Source organism: Lycorma delicatula, chromosome 9, assembly GCF_047948215.1.
Source record: "Lycorma delicatula isolate Av1 chromosome 9, ASM4794821v1, whole genome shotgun sequence".
Classification (NCBI taxonomy): Eukaryota; Metazoa; Arthropoda; class Insecta; order Hemiptera; family Fulgoridae; genus Lycorma; species Lycorma delicatula.
Window position 1 is genome coordinate 117,957,796 of NC_134463.1, and position 20,360 is coordinate 117,978,155.

The 20,360-nt window shown below is 31.0% G+C and overlaps 1 protein-coding gene across 9 annotated transcripts in view; it reads left to right on the top strand.

Annotated features, from left to right (window-relative positions):
* The window catches only part of pHCl-1 (pH-sensitive chloride channel 1), a 1,039,090-nt gene that overhangs the window by 423,466 nt on the left and 595,264 nt on the right, over positions 1 to 20,360 (top strand). The gene's annotated exons all lie outside the window — the stretch shown is intronic.

A 20,360-nucleotide genomic window follows, 5' to 3' on the forward strand; every position in this document is an offset into this window, starting at 1 on the left:
AGCAATATATATATATATATATATATATATATATATATATATATATATGTGTGTAAACTAAGGCTCTAGTATATACAATGAATAAATCAGGGATTATTAGCTTGAAACTCTTTTGAGTGGGAAAACTTAAAAGGAAAAGAATATGATTGAACCAAAAATAATTCGATTTAGTCTTCATTGACTTTTATATGTATCAACTTCAGATATCTGTATAACACCTTCGTTATTTATTTATTTTTTCGATTGACCGCTACGAACCGCATTACAACCATTTATTTGGCTTTATTCTTATAATATTCTTTCATTATTTAGCTGCTCATTTCGTTCATTCTTCTCTTCGCTGGATCTTAATTTCTGTTTTCCTGATTTTGGTTCGGAAAGCTTCCGATTTCTGATTCTTTTTCCAAAAATTTCGCTATACTAGATTTCTTCTTCCAAGTCTTGTCTGACTTCTAAAACCAAATTAATTCACTTTTTCTCTTTTTGAAGAATGTTAATATTTTGTTTAAAAAAATAATAATTTACTCTTATGCTGGGAAATAATTATTTATTATGAAAAAAAAAAATTATTTAACATTTTTATAGTCGGATACTGTTCCCAGAGAATACTGTTCTTCCCGCGCGGTTATTGCTAATTTTAATCGACATATTTGGTAGTCGTTGAAATTGTAAATTAATCAATTTGTTTAAATAAATTTAAAAAATAAGCAAATAAGAAAAAAGAGTGACCGAGCGGAAAAAACATGTATAATATTAATAAAGCTCGTATAGCCATTTCTATTTGCGTTCAAACACGGTGATTTTTACTTCGATAAAACAATTTAATAAATTTATAGTTGACATATATTTTAAAGGACTAACATTTTACCTCTTCGCCATTATTTCAGGTCGTTTTATCTTTTATTTCAGCGATAGAAGGTTTCTTTAAACGATACCTCAAACTCCACGTATACCTATCGAAACGACTGTTTTACAGCAATAAACAGTTTTCCAACAGAAATTGAAAACAGCAGTCATCCATTACACTACGACATATGTGTATACCCTGCCGTTTAATAATTAAAAGGGTTGATGGTGTTTTACGTTAAGCTTATTGCTTACAGTACGCCTTATCTGCACGACTAACAATTATTGTACTTTGGATGGCTTATAAATGTTCTTTTTTAAAAATTACTGCAATATAAATTTATGATTCCGTACCAGTAAGTATTTAATTAATAGAACGAATGAAGCCTAACAAAATAATACAGTGTAACCCATACACAGTGTAACGAAATAATACACGGCGAATTCAAAACTGTTTCTATAAATAGAATTTATAGAAACAGTTTCGATTTTGCGTGTCTTTTACAGTTACCCATATTTTTCGATTAGTCTCGAATTGAATATTTTTATAATAGATCGAATATTGTGAAATTAAAAATTTATTGACTTAATTACAGAAAAAAGAATTATAATTTTTGACTGTTATCGTATCAATATTTTCTTCAGAGCACGCTCAAAATGTAAAAATTACTTTATTATTAGAAGAATAATTTGAACGATCTGTTCACTTAACACACGACTTTTTTTTTGCTAGTAGGTGGGAAAAGCAGTTGGAGGAAAGAATCTGGGTTTAGAACCGTTCTGCAGTTAATCTTTCTGCGCAAGTTTCGTACCCTCTATTAGACCCTCAGTTGCATCGTCTAAAAGCCTTTTATTTAAAAATTTATTAAATAATTTTCTGGACTTTTAATTTTAATATGTATAAAATAATGTGTTGAGCAATACTGAAAGATAATTAATTACTTTTTCAGTAAACAATTTTAAGTACTTAAAAGGATCGATTAATCGATAGGGGAATTAGGTGTTACCTGAATAAATTTTAAATTGCACATGTATATACAATAACGTGTGGGGTTTTCAATATTTGTAAATAAAGGTTATATTTCTCTTTTTCAGAAATTATAATTACGTTTATTTTATAAAAATTTACTCCGTATTTCGTTCAAAATTTATCGGAAGAATTCGGGGGTTAAATTGTATTTAAATGAGTGTTAGACCTTATATTTAATGTTTTAGTTTAATGTTTTTGAAAAACAAATTTAAATTTATTTTGAGGAATCTGATCTGATTGGCAGACATAAATTTGTAATTCTTAAGCCTAATAAAATTCATCCAAAATTTAAATTCGTTTACTCAGAGTTATTTCAATAAAATATTAAAATTAAATTTGTAACATTTTTATTACCTCCAACTTGCGATGCGTATTTAAAAATAAACTATCGGTTGCTATGTATTTACAGGAACCGTACGGAACGCAAAAGTGGCGGGAGTTTCATTTCTCCCTTCGAAAACGCAGAGCCTGGACAATGTCCCTTGCTGCTGTATCAATCTATTAATCGGGCGTGTTTAGGGGTTTATTTTAATGTCGAGTATGAGTTTAAAGGTTTCTTTTAGTTTTATGGACGGATTTTTTGTATAGCGTTCCATATCCACGTATATATAGTAAAAATGTAATAATTTGTATTTATAGCAGAGATAAAAAAAATTAATAAAAACAATTAATTTGCAGTAATTAATATTTGCGACCGCTTTCGGCTTAATAAGATAGTAATTGAATAAAATCATTCGTTGAAACATTTAAAAGAATTTTCTGAAACGATACGGTATATTGTTGGAGTAAGAAATTCAAATTTTGTTTATCAACAGGATTTAAAAATCTGGCCTTGTTTTAAGTATGATATTGTGTTATTGGCGGAATCGGTAAGAGGAATGGAAGTAATGTTAGAAACATTATCTAAAGTACTAACAAAACTTAAACTGAAAATTAATAAGGAGAAGACAAAGATTATGATCTAAGAAAAACAAAGGAAGGTACAAAGGTTGATATTAAATTAGACGGTACTGTTGTAGACAAGGTTGACGCTTTTTGTCACTAGCGATAATAAATGTGCTACAGAATTAAAAAGAAGAATAGTGCTGGCAAAATGAACTTTCCAGGATAAAAAGAATATACCGACTGATAATCATATGAGTATGCAAATAAGGAAACGGTTGACTGAAACTTATGTCTGGAATATTCTAATTTATGGGTGTGAAACATGGACGCTTAGGAAAGCGGAAAGAAGAAGACTCGATCGAAGCAATGGAAATGTGGATTTGGAGGAAAATAACAAGAACAAGCTGGGTGGGTAGGAAAAGAAATGATCAAGTGTTAGCAGAAGTGAATGCTAAATTTCATACGAAGAAGAAGAGCGAAATTGATACTATATGACCAGTTCTTGACCAATATATCTGAGGGCAAGATTTTGAGTAAAAACCTAGAGATAGACTGACAGCAATCGTCATCAATAATGTTAAAGAAGAGATGGATGGACCTTGTTCATATAATGACTTGAAGAGGGAAGCGGAGGTGAGAGTGACGTGGCTAAATCTACAAGGCGTAGCCTTTAGTGAATGATGATAATGAAGAATTTTTTTTGTGTAATTCAAATATAGTTTTTTCTAATAGTTTACGCTGATTAAGGTGCGAAACATGGACGCTTGGGAAAGGAGGAAAAAGTAGACTGGAAGCAACGGAAATGGATTTGGAGGAGAATAACAAGAACAACCTGGATGGATAGGAAAAGAAATGATGAAGTTTTAGCCGGATTTAGTGAGAGGAGATCCTTGCTAATTTTATACGAAGAAGAAGAGCGAAATTGATAGTACATGTAATATGACATGACCAGTTCTTGTTGAATATATTTAAGGGCAAGGTTTTGGGTAAAAAAAACCTAGAGGTAGACCATCATCAATAATGTTAAAGAAGAGATGGGCCTTGGTTCATATAATGACTTGAAGAGAAAAGGGGAAATCAGAGTGACGTGGCTAAATCTACAAGGCGTAGCCTTTAGTGCATGATGATTAACAGATTTTTAAAGACAAGTATTCAATTCTACAATTTATGTTTACAAGCAATGTACATACATAAAACAAATATCGATGACTCGTGTTTTAACACGGTCAGATATCTCCAATCTGTATCTTCGGCGGAGGAACCTTAGGTAAATTATATTGCATTTATACACATTAAAAAGGAATCCCCGTTGAAATTACTCAAATATTATATACTATTAATATATGGAACTTCTTATAGTAGAACATAGTACGTACCCGAGGTAGTTCTGAAGAACTGTACGTCGGTACTATAGTACTATAGTACTATAGTAACAGTAACAAGAATCATAAAAATAGCAGACTAAAGGAAACACTTAGGAAAAAGAAATAATAAAAAAAAATGAAATGAAAACATAAACAGGGTAAGCGAACGAAAGAATGATCAGTACGCAACACTCAGCGGGTGTAATTCCACTACAGAGTTACTAAGGTCCAGAAGGTGTAGCCGCTTACGTCTTGTAACATCCTCACCGTTGTCTAGGAGGTTTACCGGCAAGCGGTTAATGTGATCGTTTAGCCGAACTTCATATTTCAAACTGAAACCTTGTATTGCTTTGTAGACGTACAGTTGACCCAAATCTTTGTGAATTTCAGTGTTTTTATCAAACCACGGTCGCTAGTACGGTGTGAAACCAGTGTATGATTTCAAAATTTAAACTTCTTGCCGTGCCCCATTGTTGGACGCCATACGTATGTCCATATCGGTTTCAAAATTTCCGATTGTAAAAGTAGTTTATTAGACAAAGAAACTTGACCTCCTGCCCGGCAACCGGTACATTTCCTTGAACCTCATATTAAATTGTTTTTTTTTACTCCCTCGCATGAACCTTCCGCGTCAATCGCCGATCCAGGTGAAGACCCAGGTACCTTACGCTTTCAGTACGTAGAATTAAAATGTCATCGTGTGGATCAGCGGGCAGTCTTCTCATTGTTAATGTCATGCGACTCGAATTAGTTGAATTAACCCTATTTTCCATGTATTAAGTTATTTTCTATTTAACCGAACATGAGTTTCATGTCAAGGTGTAACCGGAGGTATTTTTACGAATCCGATTTCGGTAGTTAAATGTTATTAATTGTAACAGGTAGCCAGATCCACATTATGAAAATGTTTTAAACGTAAAATTGCATCGTTTTTACAATTTTTTTTTTGTCTTCAGTCATTTGACTGGTTTGATGCAGCTCTCCAAGATTCCCTATCTAGTGCTAGTCGTTTCATTTCAGTATACCCTCTACATCCTACATCCCCAACAATTTGTTTTACATACTCCAAACGTGGCCTGTCTACACAATTTTTCCCTTCTACCTGTCCTTCCAATATTAAAGCGACTATTCCAGGATGCCTTAGTATGTGGCCTATAAGTTTGTCTCTTCTTTTAACTATATTTTTCCAAAAGCTTCTTTCTTCATCTATTTGCCGCAATACCTCTTCATTTGTCACTTTATCCACCCATCTGATTTCTAACATTCTCCTATAGCACCGCATTTCAAAAGCTTCTAATCTTTTCTTCTCAGATACTCCGATCGTCCAAGTTTCACTTCCATATAAAGCGACACTCCAAACATACACTTTCAAAAATCTTTTCCTGACATTTAAATTAATTTTTGATATAAACAAATTATATTTCTTACTGAAGGCTCGTTTAGCTTGTGCTATTCGGCATTTTATATCGCTCCTGCTTCGTCCATCTTTAGTAATTTTACTTCCCAAATAACAAAATTCTTCTACCTCCATAATCTTTTCTCCTCCTATTTTCACATTCAGCGGTCCATCTTTGTTATTTCTACTACATTTCATTACTTTTGTTTTGTTCTTGTTTATTTTCATGCGATAGTTTTTGCGTAGGACTTCATCTATGCCGTTCATTGTTTCTTCTAAATCCTTTTTACTTTCGGCTAGAATTACTATATCATCAGCAAATCGTAGCATCTTTATCTTTTCACCTTGTACTGTTACTCCGAATGTTTTTACATTATGATATTTAAATTTATTTTTGATATCAATCTGAAGGATTTTATTTTTACATTGTAAAAATACTAAATATATACTCTGATTCCAAAATATTTTCGCATAAAAATTCAAGAAAATTAGTCGGCTAGTTTAACACTTTTTACCGCATCGTAAAGAATTTAATCTTAATCCGCTGTGTTGGTATAGTGGTGAACTCATCATCCCAAATCAGCTGATTGCGAAATCGAGAGTTCTAAGCTTCAAATCCTAGTTACTTTTATACGGATTTTAATACCAGATTGTGGATACCGGCGTTCTTTAGTGGTTGGGTTTCAATTAACCGCACGTCTCAGGAATGGTCTAACTGAGACTGTAGAAGACTACACTTCATTTACATTCATACCTATCATTCTCACTCATCCTGTGAAGTAATAACATACGGTGGTTCTGGAGGCTAAACAGAAAAGTAAAAAAATGAATTTAATCTATGTTCTCTATCATATTTTTTTACATCGTTTCACAGTATTCCTTTTTTTATTTTTGTTGTGATGCAATTTTTATACCTTTATATTTCTTGTGAAAGCTTTTTTCATTTAACACATATTTTAAGGCCTTATTAAATTAATTTGAAAAGAAAATAGACTTTTTAGAAAAAGTTAAATCGTGAGCTACAGTTAAATAAAAAATAATATATAGTTGCCACTTGATAACAGTATTTTCATAACGTTTCATTACATTTATTTTATTTTTATTTTTTATCGAGTCGAGATTTTAGGCTTTAGAGTTTCTTATTTCAGATATTTCACTCTACGAGGCGCAGTATAACGGTAAATGATGGTTTTACCTTAACGTAACAGTTTTAAATTATTAATTACCACCTTTTTAAATCGCTAAAAAAATGAGGATTAACTACTTAGATTAGTAAGTAATAGGTTGCTAATTGCGTGTTTAGTTTTTAGCCTATTTCTTAAGCTTAAATTTTAAAATGATACGAAAAATAGAATTCCAAATTTGTAGCGTCATTAATTTTTTTAAAGATTATTTTATTCTAAAAACGTGTTGTTCGTAGGTAAATCAGATCGAAAGGGTTTGAATATATATTATCGTTTAGGATAACTTGATACTTGTTGATTATTTTATTTAAATTTAAATTTACGATTAAATTAATCGCGCCGGAAAAGTAATAAATAATTATTTTACAATAACGTAGACGCTACCGATTTGATTAAAACAAAGTCGTATTTATTTCTGCGACAATATGAGACTAAATCGATGAATTCTTGATTTGTAACAATTTAGTCCTTGAAATTTTATAAAAAACGAAAAGAAAATCTCCCCTCCGGTACATGAACATATAAACGAATACATCGCACCCGTACTTTTATGTTTTACATAAAACACGCTAGATATGTATTTGCATATAAGAAATCTTATATCATAATTACGTAATAACGTGTTACAAAATGCAAAAATTATTTTACGTTTTTTTTCTTTTTCATTTAATTTGCATAATTTATTGCTCACAATTTAGTATTACAGTATCAGTAAAACATGCGATGTTAAAATTTTAAAACTACGCAGATATATACGAATATAATTGTCTGCAGTATCTAAACAATTTTAAATAAAAAAATAGAGCAAAAGTATTAAAACACGTTTTCACTTTAAAGCGAAAACAAAACAAAAATTAAAGTAAATTTTCTTAAACGATTGTAGTTTATTTTTTATGCATGTTTTCTTTTGTTTTATAATATTTAAATTTTTAGTAAATGTATTATTTTACTGCAAATAATAATAATAATAAATAACGGTTGTTAACTTAGAGAAAAAAAATTACGTTTACTATAATTTTATTTTCTTTGTCTACCAATTTAATGTGATTTTTATTGCTTTACAGCGTAATATAAAATCAAAAACTTATAAAAAAGAAGTTAAATCGATTCCTGTCGCGTTAAAAATTTACCAAACAAGATAACCAAGTATTACAAATAATTATGATTAATATAACCAAAGATTAATAAAATAATTCAAATAAAATCATGTTAATATTACAAACAATTTCAAAAACGATATCATAGAAACAAGATATTTTGTGGCCGATTGTGGTGTTATAGTGTATAAATCTTTCTTCCGGTTCGTAATACTTTTTTTTTATATATTCCGTTATTAGATACGTGGATATTATTAGGACTCTTGGTTGGTCACTTATTACAGTTTACTTACTAGAGTTTACTAATTATCTTCATTTCTATTTTTTATCATTTGTCACTACTTAACGTAATTCATTTAAATTTTATCGCTTTTTATAAGCGAGTACTGAACCTATGAATATTGGTAGTGCAATCATAAGGATTTTCTCAGCACAATGACAGTACAGTATATGAATAATCCGGCTTTGTAGGATGTATAAAACAAAGCTCTGATTGTAATTCTTCAGTAGCTGTTGAGTGTAATCTTTATAACTCTTAGCCCCGACCGAACATGTACTCTACTATTACACTTGACGTATACAGACCGCTTGTCGCTTTGATTCAGAAGGTTTTCTCGTAACACTAATAAGTCGGTACGAATTGTGTGGAACTGGATTTACGATTTCGATTTCTTGGCATATAAATCTATCCAAATCCATATTCATAGAGGATCGGCAGAGACCATAGAATTTTTATCAAAGGTAAAACTAATTCTTATCCTCCCTTAGGTTTTGTGCACGACAACCCTATCTCAGTGCAGTTACGCGATCTAACCGATTCATTGTGGAGAGAAATCAACAGATTTTTTTACCGTCCGATATGCGAAGTGGGAGCCCAGAGATGGTAAGAAGATACCACCGTCAGTATTAAATTTAAAAAAAAAGTGATAACCCCGAGAGAGTTCAACTCACCGTCTGTTTAAAAGTATAACATCTCTTCCTGCGCCATCAGCGATGAGGGTATTTTTCATGTAATTAACACCAGATGCTAACAACTTGCCCGTGAAATGCTTTGATGAAATTGTGTTATAATCAAATAAGATAATAAAAAACTTTCTAAAGGTTAGTAAAAAAAAAAAATTATTTATTTTATTGAAAAAAAGATTTTATTTTTTATTCGATTGAACATTTTTTCAAAATCATTTAATCAAAGCAGTAAAAGTCTTTTGTAATTTAATCAAAATTTTATAAAAATTCTATAAAGAGAAATTCATAAAGTAATTAATAATTTTAAAGTAATAAAATAATTATTACTTCACAAATTCCGTGAAGTTACAAAAATAAATTAAAAACCGTAAATTTGTGTTCAACAGGTTAAAAACAAATTTTCCTTAAATACCTTAAAAAAAAAAATCCTTTCGGCACGCCGGAAGGCGGAGGTAGATTTCACCGGTGGTAAGTAGGGGATAAAAAGATGTCCACCAAGTTAAGAAAAACTTTAAATATATTCAATACGACAATGTTTGCATCTGAAAAAAAGTCACATGTTTAGCATAAGACAAGCACCGTCTTCTTACAATTCCAGCCACATTTTGGTCATCCCTTGCCGTAAGGGTTGATCATATCAAAACTTGGTTCAAACAAAAATTTAAGGTAATGTTTAGAGACTAACGCCACTTTAAACCGATTCTATACTGTGCCTATTAAGGGAAGTATGATTTTCTTGTCTTCGAAACCCAATTTTTCTATCCTCTGAGGCCAATGGTTTGTGATATCAAAAAACCATACTTAAATAAATTTTAGGCCCTTATCCAAAAAAATAGTAGGAACTTTAAACCAATTCGATTTTTACGTAATAAGAAAGTTATAGCGATATTTTGTTTTTTCGAAAAAGCCCCTCCATTTCCACTCCCATGATCTGATTTTGCCCATTAAAGAACTCGACCGAGATATTGGGATGAGTTATTTTTAAGGAATAATTTGAAAGTGATTGGTACCCATTACAATAGATAGTTATCTTATGAAATCTACCTGATAGCCTATTTTCGTTATACCTAATGGGTTTGCATGAATTTATCATGCAACACCTTAAGATATTTTTTTTTTTTAGATTATACATGATAGTTCATCAGCAGCTTCTTTATTAGCGTGAAAATTTAAATATAGAATTCCCACGGTTATTTATTATTTCAAAATTAAATATTTATATACTATTTTAAAATTTAATGCAATAAAACACATTAGCATGGAAAATTTGTTTCTAAGAAATTGCTAATCCATTATATTTGCAATAGCCTGTCCAACTTCTTAGGCTTACAGATGTTTCTTACGCAATTGTAACAATGTAGCTTTTCTCAAAAAAATCTTTAGAATTACAAGAAAAAATAAAATTCTGCTATTCAGTCGGTTTTAAAAGTTATTATTCAAAAGTTTGACGCAGTAATAGAAATAGTATCCGTTGTCTACTGGTCGCTATCATATATTAATTGAAAATTGGGTTTGGATATCTCTTTATTATTTCTTATTACAGTGCAGAACATTCAAGAAAATTTTTTTGTAGCATAAAAAGTTATGCTTAATGCAAATCTAAAAACCTTTTTTCTACTGATTATGTGAAATATGGATTTTTATTTATGTTATGCAAAATATTAAAGTCTGACTAGTTAAGTTAAGTAAAATTATAAAACTACATATCTAAGTTAAAATAGTTTATAGCGTAGGACAGGATATGATGAAATTCAAGATATCAATACGGTTTTAAGATTTTATCCACATTCTGATGTAATATTACATTATCCATTCCAGTTGACCAATGGATGCGAATAAGATTATCAATCAGTGGGTGTGGAGTGTGAATATTATCGGAATATAGATTTCCTCATTTTTTACTCTATTATAATTCGAGAAAGAAAATAATATTTTTGAGATAGAAAGGAAAAAATACGATTTCACTCAAAGGATTAGTTGTATTTAATAATTTACTTGTCATAAAATTTTTATATCCAAGACCGATCTAATGATGTCCAACTTAAATATAATGTTATCATCCAACAGTATCTATAACATATGAAAATTAAATTTAAAAAATAAAACGAAATTAAATACGATAATATTTTTTGTGTAAGTCACTTCATTTATTTTTTTCTGTTTTTTCTTTAATAAAATTTGGTATCTTAAATTATTTGTTTCATTGTTATTGGAATTTACATCACTATTTTTAGACATTTTACGCATTTATTAGTTATTTAACAAAGTTATTGTATTGCAAACCTATAAAAACGGTTTTCAGACAACAAATTCTTCAGTTTTATTTCAGATATCATGAAACCTATTGGGGAGATACAATTCTAAAACCTATTTTATTTAGTTTTTCAGGTCAAAAACCATAGGAAACCATTAATTTTGCTCCTCAATTAACATCTTAAAAATTTCAGGACGACCTCATTTCACCGGGGGAGCTGAATTCCAAGCGAAATATTTAGCTAGCCGTAACTCGCTAACGAAGCGTTTCCAGACCTCTGTTTATGTGAAAATTTTTTTATTATTTTGATTAGAGGAATATACCTGTGAAGTATTTCGGTTTCCTCGTGGGACTCTCTCTCTCTCTCTCTCTCTCTCTCTATATATATATATATATATATATGTAAGAAATAAAGTATGTTTTTAATTTATATTTAAATGTTTCTTGTATTTACAATATTTTTTTGACGTAAACGAAATAGGATTTGTTCGATTCCGTGGTATTTTTAAAGTAAAATTCAGCTTACGTCTTAAGAGAAATAATAATTTCGTGAAAACCAATAATAGTTGCGTGAAATCAGTAAATAGTATTGCTAATTTGTAGGATTCTTTTACATTTTAACAAGATTAAAATATTAAGTCGCTAGTAAGACTTTGCTTGCTTCCTTTACTTAGCACTTGTACGATTCTACCATATAGATATTTGTACTTCTTTATATTTAAAAAACAGAAACCTTGAAACGTATTTTTGTTTGCTTAATTTTACATTATTGGTTAGAATGTAAAAATAAAAGATTTCTGGAACTCGGCTTTTCGTTATATTTATCACACGTATTCTTGCCTGATTACATTAGTACAAATATATATATATATTACATTAAGAGTACAGTGTTTAAATATATATTTTTTTTAAAATTTAAACATGTAAACTATTACGGCTAACCGAATCAAATCTTTATTGTATAACGTTTCTAATAATTTACATCAAAATGTTTTGTTCTAACATCTGTACTGTGCTTACATTATCATTTGTTCACCTTACTGTTAACGGTAGTTTTGAATTCAACAAACGCGTGCCTATAATGCGGTCGAAAAGTCTCTTGAATTTGAATCGTGTTTGTTTAGTAGATTGCAGTATTTTTACCGAGTGTCTCACGAAGAATCGGGGAAAATTTTAGGAAGTATTTTACAATTGAAAACAAAGAAGAAAGTTATAAAACTACGGATAAGAAAACGATTCGTTTTCGAGTCATACTTTACGAGAAATAACGCTCTATAATTACTGCTTTAAAATAAAAATGAAGCCATGCTGAAATTCTTGGAGCTTAAATTAGGAGGTAAATTATACAGTATCTTATGGTTTTCAATCTGAAAAATTGGATAAACTGGTCCTATAACTATATCGCTGAGAAAAATTGTTGATTAACACAAAGGTTAATTTTGGTTCGCAAAATAAATTTTTGATTTAACTTCATTAAGATGTCATAAATAAAAATTTACGACAAAATTTATACAGAATTTATTTTTGAGAAAATCTCTTAAGTAGCAAGATAGAAAATTTGATTTTTATTACAAAGTCAAAGTCTTATAGCAAAATCAGACCGAAACATGGCAAAAAAATTACTTTATTGCAATTTTAAACCGAAGTAAGTAACAATCATTGTAATATTTGAAAATATCTAAAAACAAAATCAGTCATTAAAAATAAATAAAAAGACAAATTAAATTAGAAGTTACATAACAACACTATTTAACTTTCATTGAGATAAACAAAAATTTATTATTTAGAAATAGATTTTAAGTAAATGTAACCATTTTTTATTTTGTAAGTTTGCATTATTATTAGAACAGGCGACGAAGGGTAGATGGAACCACAGGTTGATCTCGAACCTCTAGAATTGGTTGTACCGCAAGCACGAGGAACTGGGATATGAACTGACTCAGTTCCTTACCGGTCAAAGCATAAATCGCGAACAATTGTGCTCCCGGACTTTGAGATTCTCGACTGAATGCGACTACTGCAGGGAGAGGCGTACGTTTGCACCGCAAAACACACGGTGTTTTGGTACGATCGGTTCCTGCAACGTAGCAAAGCATTCTGAAAGGAATTCGGCGTCCTTTTCCAGATGAAATCACGGGAACTATTCTACGTACCGACCCGACGTAGCAAACTGTGTCCACGAAGTCGCTGAAGATTATCTGTAACGCAAACGGTGGAAAAAGCGCGGCGGTGAATTCTCCTGATTCTCCCGTGGGGCTGGGTTCATTTGAAGCAGGTCCGGTCCCAAGTCAAAGTTAAAAAAAAAATTTGGCCGTACTTACAGCCAATCAGCATTAAATTTTTGTATTTCATTTGAATAGTTTTGCATTTATGATTTCATAATTGAAAAATATTTAGCGATTGTGTATCGTTTTCTGAAAATGTCATTTCAAAAGATGAATTTAGAAATATTATTTCTGTTTTACCAGTGTTGTAAAGGAAGTACGTGTAAAAGGTGTAGTTTTTTTATAGGGAAAGTGTAGAATAGCAAGTTTGTGGTCAATACTGATGTACGTATCGATTTTTGTGCGAATGAAAGTTTTCAAATGTTGGCTTTATGTTGCAGTGGAGTGGTTTTTGTTAACTGTTCGTTTTATTATAATCATACATTTCTTACCGTCAGCGTTAACATTAACTTTTCTGAAAACAGCACCACCAGTCACTGACGATCATCTCTCTCAAAGACGAGAGAAAAACGACGTGAAATAATTTATTAAAAAATGTCATTTCGTTTTGTCGTTTTTTTAGAGTTATTGCTGGCTATTACAGACAAAAATATTAGAAAAACTTTGTTTTTATACTTTTATCTCTTATTTTTAATATAAAAAATTCTTTAAGACGTTTATGAAAAATCACCTCTAGCAGTTTTTATTGTACCAATTATTATGTTACAAAAAAGAGGAAAATGTTTGATCTATCGACCAAAAAATTTTGCAGGTTTATTAATACGTAAAGGAAGTAGTTGCAATCATTAAATTTTGTATAAAATTTTACGAATCACAGAAATTTATTTTATGAAATTTTTTTATAAAATCTATTTGATCGAGAGCGATACATCTCTAAGAAAGTTAGGATAGAGTAAAACAATTTATAGATTAGATAACAACCATATCTTTTAACAACAGACCGGCCAAAGTTTCAAACCGAGTACGCAATTTAGGACTCGTGCACGACAAATATCTTACTTGGAAACAACGCGTAATTCATACATGGACTTTGTTAGAGTTAAAGTTCCGCAAATTATGCGGTTTGATCTGATAAATTCATCGCTTTCCAACATCTAAATTTCTCGGTATAAGTTGCTAATTGGAATCCGTTTCGATTTACAAAACCCAGTTTTCGAGTGCTGTCACAATCTTACGCTAACTATAATTTACAATTATAAATTACATTTATTAAAAATTCAATATATTACGTAATAAACCGTATTCGTAACGGTTCGATAGTGATATTGGGAAACGGCTAACGTAAAAATTCTTACGAATATAATTTATTTACACTTAAATAAATTACTCTGTAAAATATGTGTAAATATAAAATACAACTTTGATTTTACTATAAATCTTACCACAGGTAATACAATTTAGTACAAAATCAAACGTGATTACGTTACGATAACGATTACAAAATCAATAATTTACTTTATACAAGAATTATTATTTACTACTGATGTTTACAAATTACCTTATACTTTTATCAATGAATAACGTCACCTTGTCTCCTCTTCATAAAGAACTCGCCGAACAGCTTCCCGTACTTGACCGCAGACAAGAACGATATCCCAAAATGAAATATTATACTGAGGCACGCACTCTTCGTTCGTACGCTCGGCTGTTACCGTATACTTTCTTCGAATGCTCTCGCACGCTTTCCTCGCATTTATCGTACAGTAAACTCTTGTTCGCCGGTTCACGGCAACATTTATACCTTCGGACCTAGGGCTTAACCTGTAGTAACAGCAACCGACTTACCCTTTTTCTCGGATAAACGTAATGATTTTTGTCGTTCAAACCGTCTACGCTATTCCAGAAATTCTTTTTATAAAAAAATACCTTTGTTGTTTCTTCTGGATTTTTTTTGTTCCATTTGTTTGTAGATCTCCGTTCTTCTTTTTCTCTCTCTCTTACTTATTCTGGCGCTTTATATTATCGGAAGATTCTGTACCCGTTACGGGAGTTTAAAACGCTTGATTTTCAAGCATTATTTAATATTTAGTAGATTCATTCCCTTTTACAGTCGAATAATTGTCACCTAAAGTTTTATGTATCTATATTATCTTCAGAAAACTGTCCTTTACGTAACTAAATTCGTCTAAAATGAAAATCGAGCTAGATCTATATAACCTCCATAATAACGTAATTATTAGGAAATCGATGTACAATGAACGTTAACAATACAACTACACGTAAAAATTAAAAATAATCCTTATATAATTTTTACATTTTTAAAAGCGTTCTTTTTAAAAATAGCCAAATATATTTTTTTCTGTTACATGTTTTAATTGCGTACAAGTAAAACAAAGCATTTATAAAATAGTATAGAATTTTAGTTTTTAAAAAAAATAAAACTAATCTTTACGCTATTTATTTAATTAAATAAAATTATCTATAACATTAATTAGTTATTTGATTATTAAAAATTATATAATAAAATTATTGTTCAAAAAAATTGTGAATTTTATCAGATTTAGTATAAAATTTACTTTTAACGTAAATGGGAAAGTTCACTGACATCGTTATTATTTTATTTAAAAAAAAAAAAAAAAAAACAAATCCAGATGTGATAATGTATTAGGAATGGAACAATCGAAAGTTCACGATATCGATTTACTTGCTGATACACGGAGTTCGTCTTCTGGGAAAATAGTAAACCCCAGTAGACAGACATGTACAGATGTATTGTTCAATTTTCTTTCTTTTTTTTTTAGTAACGTTCAGTAATATCTTTTCGATTACAGTAGTTGAATTTTTGCTCGTACTTGTAATAATTCTTATGCATTATCTTATTATGTTATATTAATAGTCGGGACGTTAAAGTGGATTTTCAGTACTACTAAAAGGAGTCAGTATAATTTCCCTGAGAAAGGGAGCACATTAATCTGGTGCACTACACCATTTCTCTTAGTCTTTCTTTCTGCAGTGACGCAGGTGCAGGCATCTAAGCTACAAGTGGCAATAATCAAAATTTCTTTTACTAATAATATTCACTATAGACTCTGCGGTTAACAAAGTGATGGTGTCGTACGTCACTTGTACGGTGGCCGAATATTAATGATGATATAAACAGTTAAACAGTGATATCGGCTCAGTAAGAAGGTAATGAGAGACCACTACATACCTCATTTCCTTGTTAAGTTTACCGTGATAATTGTTACTCTTAAGATTGGCTGTGGCATTATTGGGAGTCTCATCTCAGGTTGTCTGTTACAATTATCATTACGGAATCTTAACACACATACACACACACACACACACACACAAATACATATGTATATATAAATGAAGATTAACTTAAATGTGATTTATTTAAGTTTATTTTCCTCTTGATTGGATAAAATTAAATATAGTAAGACATACTTTACTTAAAAATATTACCTTTATTAATTTCTTGGGTTAACCAATCAACGATACAAACTTATAAATTAAACACACAACATTTCACTTAGAATTCTCTAAGCTTCCTCATGACAATACACATCATACAAAATTCAATGATGATGGGAATTTTGCATGATGTTTGTATGAATGTGTATTGTCACCTGAGGAAGCTTAGAGAATTCTAAGTGAATTTAATTTTGTATAATTGATTGGTTAACCCAAGAGATTAATAAAGATAATATTTTTAAGTAAAATATGTCTTTTTATTATATATATATATATATATAGGGCTCAGCTCCGCATATACCTGGATATCTACCTGGACTGAGCTATCGAAAAGGATAGTGAATCAACCGAAGGGATTCGGCGGAGAGTTGACGTGTGAACGCTGTATTGGTGTGTTGAAGCTGTTAGTCATATGTAAAGATCGTGCTATAACTACGTATACTAAACTGTAGCTGCTGAAGTTGAGGGGTCCGAAGTTACTTGTTGTTTGATTGGCCGAGTCCAACGTTAATTTGTATTTCAAAATTCTTTGCAGTTATTCAATTAATTGATAAACTAATATAATTGTAGCTGCTGAAGATCTGAGTATTTCCAATTTTATTTTACCGCGCCGGAACTTGGGCCTTTGACGCAGAAGACCGGAGAAGAATTGATGCTTTTGAGATTGGGCGTGCAAGAATACGTTAAGGGTATGGCGGATGAAAAATTGAACAAAAGTCCCAATTCTCAAAAAATCGGTGTTCAGAAAAGACTTTCCTCTAAATGATATCGACTGGTTGTGGAATTCTTTGGACGCACAGTATATCAGCGAGAAGACAATCTAGAAAAAAATAAATCATCGTTAGGGGAAATATTGAAGAAGAAGATACTCGATGAGATGGATAAACGATGTGTAAATATAAAAAAACGGAACACTGCAACAATTAATCAGTGAAGCAGAAGGTCGGGTATGTTGGAAACAAACAGTCGAAAATATTTCCTACTATATCGCCGACTTTCAACTTAAAATGAGGGATCTAATGTCGATTATGATGTGGTGGTATAAATGTAATTAATTATATATTTCATTTTTTGTTCATGCGCTTTCAAAAATTCAATGGTAAACCCAAACAGATCATAAATTCTTTTAGATTAAGTACTTAAGAGAAAGGAAATGCAAAGAAACTACGATGGGAATCGATAGTATTTTAAATATTTCAATGACGACCTAGCGATAAGATAGTGGAAATACAATGATTCGAGATCGTCTGCTATGTCTGATTATCGATACGAATAAATATTTAGAATGTAAATGCTGTTAAAATGAGTTTCCTTTTGATATGAAATATTAAAAAATTTATAGATGGGTTAGAATTTTTGGGGAGATGATTTCTGTAAACGAGACACTGATGCCGTTTAATTTTGGTCACAAACTGTAAAAGGGACAGGAAGTTTCTTTTAGGTCCTTATATTTGGGTTCCGTTTCTCAAAATTTTGCTTAAAAGATCGGTCAGAATTTTCGTTCAATTTAATACCCCTAAGATGATTAAGATGCTTTTTGGCAAGGATTAGTCTTATTCATACCACGGCCAAAGAGCGGGGACAAAAGCCCTTTTTTCATTAATGTCATTTAGAATTCGGTTACATTCCTCTAGTAATGATTCTATAAAATTAGTACGACACTTTGGTTGTGTGTTTGAAAAATTTCATTCAGTCGTGTGAATAAGCCAAATTTTATTGCTTTTTCATTGTCGTGTTACTTGATTTCTTTAAACTGGTAAATCGATTTTTATCGAATTTTGTACGATGACTTCGGAATACGAATCATTAATGCTATTTAATTTTGGTTATTGAAGGGGATGGGGAAACACTGTACTCAAGGGTCCCGTATCTCAAAATTTTATTCAAAGATTAGAATAATTATTTATTTGCACGTTACAAATTTTATTTTTCCAATTAATTTTTACTCCCAAGTCGTAGTATGTCAAGTAATAGTTAGCCGTAAGACCATAAGATATATTATATCTTTTTTTTTTGTTCCACAGTTAGTATATTTACAATCGGCTCCTTTAGTGGAACCGTAAGTAAATCATTTGATAATAAGCACGGGTTCTTAAGCAATTACCACAATAAATCAAACCGTATAAAAACTTATAAGCGATGTTCTTAAAGTTATTAAAAAAGTATATTTGTCAACATTTTATATTCCATGAAAACAAACAATTAATAAATAAAAAACCAACAAACAAATAGTCTATAAAATAAATAAAAAAAATTAATCAAGCGAAAAATAAATAAAAATATTATCACTAGATTTGGTTATAGTAACTTGCATACTGTCATTGAATAGTCAAGCGCATGGAGACATTTCGACCTTTAGACTTCCCCGCTATTATAAAGCAGATAGATCGCTAAGTAGTTTACGTGATTTTCTAGTCGTCGCTGGTATTTAACACTGTACTGTCTCACAACCTCACGAACCGTCGGAAGCTCCAGATATTTGTGAATTTCATTGTTCCGTGTGAATCACGGCGCCTCTGCAGTTGACCTCGTTACCATGTTTTGAAAGCGTTTTACGAAATCTACGTTACTATTACTTGTTGTGTTCCTCAAATCCCACACCGTAAGTCCAGATCGGTCGTGGTACAGCTTTGTAAATCAGAACTTTATCGAAGCTTCTCCGCAGCAGCCGATGCAGTTCCCTATACTTTGCGTGTAGTAGTTATTTTCTTTTCACCCTCACGTGATACTTTTAGGTCAAACGCTTTTAGGTGCAGTTCTAGGGACCTCACACTCTCTGTTTGTGGGATCAAGACGCCGTCCGTGTTCACAATGGGGCAGTCACCCATTCTCATAGCGAATGTGACGCGTTTCGATTCATCCTGGTTAACTTTTATCTCCCATTTTTTTCTACCACGCTGTCAGACAAGGTGCAGTGCCGTTTGCAGTTCCCACGAGACTAGTTGAGGGTGGTCGTTATCGGCAAGGATAGCAGTGTCATCGGCAAATGTGACGATGGTCCAACCTTCCCGGTTTTTTTTAGGTATATTTTTGTATAATTCTTACAGGTAAATATATAAAATAAACGTAAGAAAGATATGGAAGATCGGTAATGGGATTTAAAAATCCTTTTAATTTATTTCTAAACAATAAAAAACATTTTACAGATGGTAATTAATTTTTTAATAAATGAAGTTTGTTTTTATTTGATCTTTTGTTATTTCTGTAAATATATGAAGAACTTAAATTTAGAAATACTTTTTACTTCCTTGTACGAAGTAAATTTCGAAGTAAAGTTGAAATGTGAAAACCGAAAAATTTCGGTTTTCACATTTCAACGGAAATATCCATTTTGACCATCCATGAATCCATTTTGACTAATTTCGATGTGACATCTGTATGTACGTACATATGTATCTCGCATAAATCAAAAGCGATTAGCCGTAGGATGTTGAAATTCTGTCTGTAGGATTGTTGTAACATCTAGTTGTGTACCTCCCCTTTTGTTTGCAATTGACTGTACCAAAAGCGACCAAAAAAGACCAAAATCCAAAAAATTTGGATTTTGAACTTTTTCTTAATTAAAGTAATAAACTCTAATTGAGAGCTTTTTAACGATATATCATAAGTGGTACTTATTTTGATCGATTCCAGAGTTATACCGAAATAAAATTTTAATTAATGAAATATTTGGATTTTACAAGAGGACGGCAGATG